Below are 9,788 nucleotides of genomic sequence, written 5' to 3' on the forward strand. Positions count from 1 at the left end.
TCACCCGCACTGTGTGCCTCCATGTCCCTATCCACAAGCGGGGGCCACAGCTGCCCCTCTCAGGGCCGTTCTAAGGATAAAAAGAGAAAATGCACAGAAAGCTGAAGCCCAAGGCCAGGGATCCAGTGTGGGCTCCGTGACAAGGGCTCGTGTCTGCTGAGGCGATCTCCCTTCCGCTGTAACTGTTGGGAAGCCGTGGGTTTGGGACTCGTCCTCATCCCCCTAGCTCAGCGGTTCTCAACCTGTGGGTCACGACCCCTTTGGGGGTCGAACGACCCTTTCACAGGGGTGCCTAAGACCATCGGAAAACACATATATAATTACATATTGTTTTTGTGATTAATCACTATGCTTTAATTATGTTCAATTTGTAACAATTGAAAATACATCCTGCATATCAGATATTTACATGACCATTCATACAGTAGCAAAATTACAGTGATGAAGTAGCAACGAAAATAATTTTATGGTTGGGGGTCACCCCAACATGAGGAACTGAATTAAAGGGTCGCGGCATTAGGAAGGTGGAGAACCACTGCCCTAGCTGTTCATGAAGATGGGGGGCGGGGGAGGAGGACACAGTCATTCAGCCCCGAAGTGTGCACCCGAGGTGCCTGGCACCATATCAGCATCACCCCACTTCGTCCCCAATGACGCAGCAGCCAAGCTCTGTCCCCATTTCACGGATGGGAAAAATCAAGGCCTGGTGGTCAGAATAACAGGCTGCCTCACACAGCTTGGGAAGGTCAGTGTCAGAATGTGAAATCCCGTTTCCACAAGCCCCTCCCCAGTGGGGACAGAGTCCAGGCTCCCAGGACCAGCTGGGACGAAAGGGAAAGAAACAAACCTGGACATGACAGCCCCTCCACGTTCCAGATGCGGCGCCATCGCCAGAAACCTCCGCCGCTCCCCATTTCTAGATCGCACGTCACGGCAATTACACGCTTCTGATCATCACCGGGCCATGGGGCCAGGACAGGAGCACAGGGAACCCATCAGCAATCTCAGCGTTCAAGTCCAACAGGACCCTGCGAAGCGTGGGAGGTGGACATCCACGGACAAGCCCACAGCCTGATGTCTCAGGCTGCTACGGAACTTGAGCATGAATCAGGGTCTGTCTCCTCATCAGCACTGATGACACTGGGGCAGGGTTATTCCCTATGGGGGGTGCGGAGCAGCTTCCCTGCCCCCCCCCCCCCCCCCACCACCACCACCACTCGATGCCAGAAGCATCTCAGATGTTCCCATTGTCGCGTTCCACCCAGGGAGCAAAATCACCCCTGGTTGCAAACCACTCCAATAAATGCTACAAATGACGCTGGTGACCCCCATACCCCGGCCTTTAGAGCAAACAGGTATGTTCCGGAAAAGACGAGAGTGTGAGGAACGGGTCCTGCAGCCAGAAGATAATTCACAGCCCTGCCCCACGGGACCAGCCGGCTTCCTTCTGCTCAGCATTTAATTTAAGTCAAGTTTATCGTTATGACCAATATTAATATAATCAGAGCCAACGTTTATCGAGCGCGGACGTTGGCCCAGGCCCTATTCTCGGCCCTCCAGGAGTTATCGGGCCAGTGCCTCTAAAGAACCCATCGAAGTGATTTCAAATCTTAAACCCATTTTACAGCCCAGGAAACAGAGGCTCAGGGATGGCAAGTGAGGTGGTTCAAGGTAACACAATCAGCAAATGGAGGAGCTTTAAGAAAAAGATCCAGCCCTAGCTGGTTTGGCTCAGTGGATAGAGTGTCGGCCTGCGGACTGAAGGGTCCCAGGTTCGATTCCAGTCAAGGGCATATGCTCGGGTTGGGGGCTCAATCCCCAGTAGGGGGCGTGCAGGAGGCAGCCGATCAATGATTCTCTCTCATCCTTGATGTTTCCATCTCTATCTCTCTCTCCATTCCTCTCTGAAATCAATAAAAATATAATAAAAAAAGAAAAAGATCCAAAGATGTAAAATAGGGCAATTTCATATAAAATCTAGATTCCTGGTTTTTCTCAGAAAAACTGGCAGATCTGGCTATGGAGCCATTTTGGGGCTGCCCAAGGGGGTGGGGGAGCCTGCTGGCCCACTCCACCCACTGGCATTACCTGCTGGGCCCTGAGGGGCAGTGGGTTTGAGAATGATGCTCCTGCTGCCTTTCTGCCTCAGTTTTCTCTTCCAGACGGTGTGAGGGGACCACCTTTCACTTCTGCTTCCCTCACCTCCAGCCACACAAGTGGGTGCCCCCCAGACCCAGCTTTGCCCTGGCTGCCCCAACTCCAACTCAGAGAGGCTCTCCATGTGCCCCCAGACGAAACAGTGGCCAGGTGAAGTACTAGGTGCCACCGGATTTCAGCCTCAGAACCCTATTTATGTGCTCACTATTGCCCCCAAAACACCACAGGGTCCAAGGGACCCAGCTTGCTTTGTTCCCTGCTGTAGTCCCAGAACTTCGTTTTTATTTGCTATTATTTTTTAAAAAGAAAAAGTACTTACAGAGTGCCTTCTCTGCCAGGCTTAGTTCATATGCCTCTCACAATACCCCTATCCTGAGTGAAGCAATGCCAACGCACCCATTTTACAGATGAGGAGCTGAGGCACAGGATGGCTATGTAACTAGCCCAAGGCCCATAGCCAGTGAGCAGCAGAGCTGGGATTTGAACCCAGAGTCTGGCTCTCAAGTTCTCTGGCAGCTGGTATTCCTTCACATACTGACTGGCTGAAGGAATGAATCGGCAAATGAATGAACGGGTGAATGCTTGCACATCAAGCTTGTAAACTGACCCTCTCCTGAGCACCCCTCAGTGGGGCCTTGGTCAAAGCTGAGACCTTACAGCTGTGACATGTCCCTGACCGCCCCCTGCCCCCGCCCTTGCTCAAAGCCACCCTGGATCCGGGCGGTCGGAGGCCACCGCCTGGGGTCTCAGGAGCACCCACAGCCTCCAAAGCAGCCGCCTGCCCTCCACACCAGCCTCCCCTCACCTCCCACGGCTCAGATCCTGCCAGGCGCCCGGCCCGGTCCTGCCACAGAAGTGGGGCAGCCTTGATTAGGCAGCCAGCGACGGGGAACGCCCCAGTTTGCAGTGGCTGAGTCATCCCGACATTTCTCCCGTGCTGAACCCCAGGGACGGACGGGGGGCCGCCAGGGAGCCCCCGCAAGGCAGGTCCCACTAAGTCACAATGCATTGCTTTATACATATTAACTCATGTAATCCTCCCAGTAACCTGCTTGGAGGGTACTATTACTCTCCATTCTACAGATGTGAAAATGGAACCACAGAGACGGTAAGCAACCTGCCTCGGGTCACACAGCCAGCGAGTGGCCAAGCTGGGATTTGAACCCAGGCAGCCTTGGCCCAGCATCCAAGCTCTTCTCTGACCCTCTGAGGAAGGCAGCTGGGAGCCCAGAGCCTCCAGAGTCACTCTCAGGTGCCCCCAGCAGGTGGAATGTCATTAAAATGACTTCTTTGACAACTGGGCAGAGCACCTGACACTGCAGCAGTTAAGACTTCAGATTCTGGCATCCCTTGGCCCTGGGTACGATTTCTCACTCTGCCACGTACAAGCTGTGCAACCCCAGGCCGGCGAAGACCCCTCTCTGTGTCTTCGTTTCCTCTCTGAGAAATTGGGCTCCGAGCACAGCCACTGTGCTCACAGGGGGTGTGAAGGTTAAAGACGTGAGGACATGCTTCGTGTGCTTACTTGGCACAGGGCCTGACACGGGCGCCACTCCAAATACGTCGGAGCAGCCATTATTGTCCCCCCCCCCGGACACCCCCTCATTTGCCGATCACAGGGTTAATTGTAAGCGGCATTAAATTATACACACAGATGTGTCGACCTTGCTTCCCCAGAACCCCTAAATTTCCACCAACACTCAATTACCCACACGACAGCGCAACAACAGAGCATCTTCCCAGGCCCTCTCTGCCCCATCCTCCTACTCCTTCGGCCCGCCTCCCTCTGGGGGTCCCACGCCTCGGGCTACGTCAGACACACAGCATCTCACGTACCAGCTCGCCAAGAAACAGGCTGTGACTGCCCTGATCCTGGAGATGAAGCAACACAGAGGTCAGCTAACCAGCCCGAGTGTGCACAGAAGAAGCAGGGTATGGGGTAGAAGTCAGGGCTCTGACCCCAAAGCCAGAGGCCTAACCTCATTTTGCAAGCGAGAAGGCTTCCGCACAAAGAGGTGACAGGGCAGATGTGAGGCCATACAGAGAGGGAGAGAGGAAGGAGACAATCGGTAAAGAAATGGGGATTTTCAGTTCCCCCAGTAGGAAGACCGGGGACTCCCAACCTTACTGCAAGGGGCTAACAGCAAAGATTAAAAAAAAATCTCAAAAGTCACAGGGACCACCCAGGGCGTTCTGAACAAAATCTGCCCGTTGGAAAGAAAAATGACATTTTGCGATTCGGCTCCAGTTCAGACGTTTTCGGGGGAGGAGGGTCACCGCAACCCAGAAGCCTCCCCAGAGTGGAATCCATGGGACCGAGAAGGAACCAAAAGGGATGCTAGACAAAAAACTGGAAGGATTTTCAGGTCTGGGACCCCTTTGGCCTTGGCAACTCTGGGGGGGGGGGGCGGGGGGCGGGGGGTGCCTTGACTCCAGGAAAGAAAAGAAGGGATTCCGAGGCCAGGCCAAACACACCAACCCCAAGGTCCAGCCTGGACAGGCCTGGGGAGGGGCAATGGGGATCGGCAGCTCCTCAAGAGAAGGGGGGCGGGGGCGGGGGGACAAGGAGACAAAAATAAAGCAATGAAAAGTCCAGGCCCTATCCGTGAGTCACTCCCACCCGCTCGCTAATTTTCGCCTTTGCAGAAGTGTAAGCCAATTGATTTTTTCATATTCCCCATGCACCCCCTACACACACACAACACTTTAGAAATATCAGCCAGAGACAAGACAGAAATGGTACCTCGGGACTCCCCACCCCCCTTTTTTTGAGTGTCTTTTATTTCCTTAAATCAAAAAAGAAAGGGAAAAAATAAACCCACATATTATACTCCGTACCCTTGAGCTTCTGAAAGGCAGAGGAGGTGACGAACTGAACCACAGGGCTAGAGACCCAGGTGTCACTGCTTCCTGCGTATCTCAGCACTAAGACCTGCCCGCCCCTGGACTGTCCGTCATCCTCGCAATAGGGTAGCATGCACCTGAACCTCAACTCCCATCTTCCCCAACCTGTGAGCCGGCAGCTTTCTGGTCCCAGACCAGGTGGAAATAGACAACATTTTAACACCGTTTGGAAAACCCTCGTACCCGGGTTCTCCCTCATACAGGAAAGGATGTGCCTTTGTCCAAGCACCCATGGCGGGTTTTTGTTGGCTTGGCACGTGGATCCTGTACAGGCACAGCAGTTATGCCTTCATCGGGTCCCCTCCTGTCCCCACTGAAGATGGAGCCACCCTACCTGGTGAGCAGGTGTGTGTGTGGGGGGGGGGGGGAGGGCGGAGTTCTCTCCAAATACCCCACCCCCGGCATCGTTTGCTGCACAGAAGGACAGAGCAAGGGCAGCCTGCACCCGCTTCCTTGCAAATTCTGGAAAAGGGGATGCCCACCACCAGAGGGTGTTCCAGGAGGCTGCCCTGGACGAAGAGAAGCCGGAGACTCTGGTTTCTCAGTGCCCTTGCCAAGCCACGCCCCCCCCCCCACAAAAGCACGAGACCCCCCTCCCACAAAAAGAGGCCCGGCCTGCAAGGCGCCCGCCAAGCCCACCGCACTCTTCAAGAACCTTCAGCTGGCTCCGAGTGACTCCACAAATGGAGCCTAATGCAGTCGGGTGGGGGAAATTGCTCTCAGCTGAAAACATTAAGCTTCGTCAATTATTGCCCAAACCTGCTGGGTTTATAAATATCCACTTTTATTTTTAGGGTTTTCCTCCCCTCCCGGAACTCTCTCCATGCTCCCGCTCTATTTCCCCACGCACGGTCGAGATAGGTACTAAAGTCATGGTTAGCAGGTGAACGCAGGGCAGAGGGCGCCCGGGTGGAAACCTCACGCTGTGCCTCAGAGTCACGTCGTCCCTGCCCGTCCCTGCCCGTCCCTGCCCAGCCACCTCGCTCAGGCCATGTGGCAGCAGACATGATCAGCAGAGCCACAGGTCTCCTGGCGCCCGGATGCTGGAAGCGGCAGTTGGAAGTGTGCGCTGCGTTCTCACGCCTGTGAAATGAATGCTGCTCAATGCTGATCCCGAAGACAGGAGGGGAAACTGAGTCATCCTTGGGAATCCCTCTGTCCAGCAAAGGTGGACCTGACTCCTTGACCCGGCCGGGGCCCGGGAAATGCCAGGCAGAGGCGCACACTCTGTGTGACCCAGATACAGAAGAAAATGGGTGGATAGTGATGGCTCCCAATCTCCCCCCTGACACCCAGGGAGCGTCTCCCTTCCACCCGCTCCCTGGGCCTCGGTCCCCGAGCTGGGAGAACGCCTCATGTCTCCAAGTGGATCCACGGACGTGTGGAGATGCCCGGAATCCCCCGGGAAGCAGGGGAAAGGGCAGGGCTCTGAGGGGGAAGACCAGAAGCCTGGTCAACGGACGACGATTTCTGTGCAGCAGGCAGGCACCTGGTTTTCAGGGACCCCCTCTTGGCACCCACCACAGGCCTAGATCAGGGGCTTGCAAGGACCTTGCAGAAAGAGGGTTCCCTGGGGAGCCAGGCACACCACCCAGCATTGCCCCCCAGTGCCAAGCCTGGGCCATACCAGAATGACCCACCCCCCATCTCCCAAAGCGGGTGGATCAGGCTATCAAAGTCCACCGACATGACAGTCACCCCCTGGGGGGTCGATGTCACCAGCCCAGGTGGCAAGAATAGAAAAATGCATGAGCTCACCAGGCAGGCCAGGTCTCCCTCGATGTTTTGTTTGCCTGAGCCCAATTATACCAAGTCTCAGTGTGACAGAGTACGGCGGGTGGCAGCCCCCAAGGGGCTGGGCCCCAAGAAGAAGTGCAGAGTCATGGTGAAGGTGCCCCCACCCCACCCCCACCCCGCGGCCCCGGGGACAGGGCAGAATAAAGCTTCCTGGAGAGGAAGAATGGAGACTTGGACAGACAGCAGGCAGCACAGGCAGCAAAAGATGCCCAGTGAAGGGCATCTTGGGGGGGAGCAGGGGAGTCCAGCCAGAGACATCGGCCCAAATTGGTGCTCTCTGGGATTTGGGGGCGCAGGACGCAGCCACCCCTAGCCCCAGCTGCCTACCATCCTCAGCCAAAGTCTCAGCTGGCAGAGGAAGAAAAGCGCTGAAGGGCAGAAGGCAGGCGAGATTGGCAGGGGGAGGGGGTACAAAGGAAAGGGACCCTGGGAGGGGGAGGGGAGCTATGCAAATGGCAGAATCAACTGGGTTCCTCAGCCATTAATAAAAGCTTCAGCAGCAGCAGCTGGTATCATCGGAGTAGCGGGGAGGGCGGGCTTCCTCTCCTGGAAGGTGGCTTGTCGGGGGAAGCAGTGTGCCCCAAACAAAGAGGGGCCCTCGTCCCCTGCACCCCAGGGAAAACTACAATGGGGGACATGGAAAGAAAGCCAGAACCCCAGCAATCAAAGTCTGGATGGAGGCCACTGGGGGCCCAGAGCGGGTGGATCCCTATCCTGGGGTCCCTCCAGAACCCTCGGACTTTGTCCTACTTCACATAGTCCTAGCGCCCAACCTGGACACCAGACCCCCGGCTCCACCAGCCCCGCTCCCAGGCCGTTTGTCCAGGGGTTTGACTAGCGGCAGAAGGGCCCCATGCTCGGAGCGGGAACTCCCCCTGATGGAGACTGGGGGAGCCGGGGAATCCCAGCTGAGCCCAGGAGCGGGAGGGGAGGTGCCCCTCAGAGGGAGGCGCTGGGGAGGTTCGTTCATTTGAGGGACGGTCCCGGGGGGGGGGGGGGGGGGGGGGGGGCTAAATCTGAAGAAGGGCTGCAGAGGAAGGGGCCTCTCAAACGCTGCATTTACGCAGCGACTAGAGGAGGCTTTGGAACCGGGAAAGGGTCACTTCGGAGGAGGTTCCAGATTGGGGGGTGTGGCTAGAATATCCAGTTTGCGGGGTGTTCCCTGATTTGAAAATTTTGAAGAGAAAGCGGTTGAAGGGGAGTTCCCCGATTTAGGGAGGTTCCGTGGGGGAGGGGTAAGTTTCCTGGATTTGTGGGGGTAAGGACTAAGGGGGGGGGGGTCCTGAATTCGAGAGGTTTGCATAAGGAGCAGTGAACTTGGCCGAAGCTTAGACGAAACCCTTGAGCCAGGGCACGGACACTGGAACTCGGGGAGCCTCCCCTCAGGGCAACCCCCATCCCCCTCACGCCCCCTTCAACCCCGTTCCAACGACTCCGCCCCCCGGGATGACGTCACCGACCCTCTCCTCCCAGCCCCCAGGGGGCTCCAGCGGCGTGCAGAACCCCCGGGCGGGCGATGGAGGGGCGGCTTGTCCTCTCCCGGGACCCCCAGCGCCCAGGGGAGGTCGGGTGCCGGGCGCGCGCTCGTCCGCCCGCCAGAGTCCCTGGGGCTAAGGGCTAAGCCTCGCCTCGCCTCGCCTGGGGGTCTGGAAGGGGAAGCCAGGGCGGCAGAAGGGTGGGGCAAGGCCAGGGTGATGGAGGAGCGCTCCCCTTTCAAAGGAGAGACGAGGCCGGGAAGGCGCTCGAGGGAGACGGCATTGAGTCGGGGGTCTCCAGGGGATGGGGACTGGAGAGGGAAGGCGTTGGGCAAAGCAGCCAAGCTGGACGCCGCTGCGGGTCCTCCCTGGCTCCCACCTGGAGCCGCCCGTCCCGGGCTGGTCTCCACTCCGGGGCGCCCGCGCACCCGCATCCCCAGCCCCCAGCACAGCGCCCCCTGCCTTCAGGGCCCGCCCGGGGTCCCTCGCCGGTGCTTAGGGGGCCAGCACCCCCTCCACACACGCACGTACCCCTGCGCCCGCAGCCCGGGGTGATGCAGCCGGCGGCGCTGGGCAGCTTCCAACGCCGCGCTCGGGGCGAGTCCAGCCCAGCCCCCTCCCCCGCCGCGGCGAAGCCCCCCGCCCCGCCCGCGGAGCCTTCCCGTCGCCCCCGCCCAGGCCGGCCCTCGGGGGCATTGTTCGGACGCAGCTGGCCGGGCGCAGCGACTGGGCATGCAGCCGGCTGCAGCGGAGCGTCCTCCGAGCACAATGGCCGTGCAGGCTTCCCCAGCACAAAGCCGGCGCGCTGCCCACTCTGCTGCTCCGAGACCCCCATTGGAGCGCCTGCAATTTCAGGGTAATTCGGGATTTCTGTTCCCCCCTTTACCTGGAGGCTGGCTGGGCTGGGCTCCCCCGGCTCTGCCCCGCTTCACATCCTGGCTGTTACAAGGGATCCGAGCGGAGCCCAAGCGCCAGCGGCTCGCGGCATGCGCGCGCCGGCCGGGCTGCCGGGCGGGCGGCGCGAGGACACTCACTGCGGCTCGCGCTCCCCTCGCGCCGGCTCGCGCGCCCCCCTTCCAGCCGGTGACGTCATCCCTTCCGCCAGCGCCGCCGCCACCGCCGGCGGCCGCGGGGCGGGGCCGGCCCGCGCGCGTCACTGCGCAGCCGCGCGGCCGCCACGCCCCCCGACCAATGAGGTCGCGTAGTTGAGCCACGTGGCCGCGGGCGTTTAAAGGGCCGCGGGAGCACGTGGGGCGCGGGGCTTCGCGTGACACGTGGGCGGCGGCGTTAGCGCGAGGGGCCGCTCTGATCACCGGTTGGCGCGTGAGCCCCAGGGCTATTGGCACAACGGCCATGGTGCTGTCCATGCCCTGCTGGAAACTCCGCCAAGGCTCCCCAGTGCTCTTCGAATAAAACCCAGCCATCTCTCCGCATTTGCACCCACGACTCCGTCCC

The 9,788-nt window shown here is 58.9% G+C and overlaps 1 protein-coding gene across 1 annotated transcript in view; it reads right to left on the minus strand.

Annotated features, from left to right (window-relative positions):
* PTPRS (protein tyrosine phosphatase receptor type S) overlaps nt 1-9,403 on the minus strand; it is a 100,663-nt gene extending 91,260 nt beyond the window's left edge. The window contains 1 exon segment of the mRNA XM_070415882.1: nt 9,220-9,403. The gene's annotated coding sequence lies outside the window, so the exon portion shown is untranslated.
* Between the last annotated feature and the right edge of the window lie 385 nt (nt 9,404-9,788).

This window comes from Myotis yumanensis, unplaced genomic scaffold, assembly GCF_028538775.1.
Source record: "Myotis yumanensis isolate MYYU_CA2020_CCGP unplaced genomic scaffold, mMyoYum1.0.hap1 SCAF_5, whole genome shotgun sequence".
Classification (NCBI taxonomy): Eukaryota; Metazoa; Chordata; class Mammalia; order Chiroptera; family Vespertilionidae; genus Myotis; species Myotis yumanensis.